This window comes from Phalaenopsis equestris, unplaced genomic scaffold, assembly GCF_001263595.1.
Source record: "Phalaenopsis equestris unplaced genomic scaffold, ASM126359v1 Scaffold001062, whole genome shotgun sequence".
Taxonomy (NCBI): Eukaryota; Viridiplantae; Streptophyta; class Magnoliopsida; order Asparagales; family Orchidaceae; genus Phalaenopsis; species Phalaenopsis equestris.
The window spans coordinates 287,514-288,463 of record NW_018165501.1 but is presented as its reverse complement, the minus strand read 5'-3'; the positions used below and the strand labels follow the sequence as shown (position 1 = coordinate 288,463).

General features: G+C 29.3%; 1 protein-coding gene across 1 annotated transcript in view; it reads right to left on the bottom strand.

Annotated features, from left to right (window-relative positions):
* LOC110032933 overlaps positions 1-950 on the bottom strand; it is a 29,628-nt gene that overhangs the window by 763 nt on the left and 27,915 nt on the right. The gene's annotated exons all lie outside the window — the stretch shown is intronic.

Below are 950 nucleotides of genomic sequence, written 5' to 3'. Positions count from 1 at the left end.
AAAAATACCAAAAATATTTAAATTTTAAATTCCTGCAAAAATCATTTTTAGTTTAAGTAATTATCTTTTTAAAAATAGAAAAACTTTCTAAAAAGTGCATATTGTATAATCTTCCTTGTGGGTTCGATATTCAGGTCTTAATCAAAAAGTCTTTTATTACTTGATAATGATACATATACTTGCGTAGTATCCCAATGTAAATATATATAAATTAAAAAGTTAAATTCTGATTTTTCTTCAGGATCAAGTTTTTGGTTTTGTTGCAAAATAAGGAAATATAAGTGAAAAATACCATCAGAACTATTGCTATACTGTGCATAAGCATTAAGTCAGAATCACTAGCTCCAAGCTCCTTGTCATGACGCGTTTAAGTTTTCTAGGGTGTCAGTTATGATGTCAAATCAGGTGGTCCTATGATTGTAGTTTTTTAAATTTTATTTGGGATGTTAAAGTTGATTAGAGCAACACCGGTTAGGATCTTACGGTTCCCTCGTTCCGGCACCACTATTTCTTTTGGATTCACTTAGTCCAAATGAATTTAATAAACTCAACTTAATGAGTTCCATAATTTCATTTAGACCATGGGAACACTCGTTAGCAACCGTAGGTTACCTCCTCCGAGGGATTTCCGATCATCCAATAGAGACGTCTTATCATTTCTTCTAGATATATTTCCTACACGTTAACATCTATCACATGTTTTAATATATTCATTAACATCTTTAAAAATAGTAAGCCAATAAAATCCAACTTGTAAAATTTTATATGCAGTTCTATTTGTTCCAAAATGTCCTTCAAATTCAGAATAATGACATCTTTCAACTATCTATTGAGTTTCTTCATAAGGCACACATCTTTTAATAATTAGATCTTTACATTGTTTATATAAATATGGGTCATTCCAAATTTAATCTTTTGAATCATATATAAACTTCTTTAATTGTGGATTT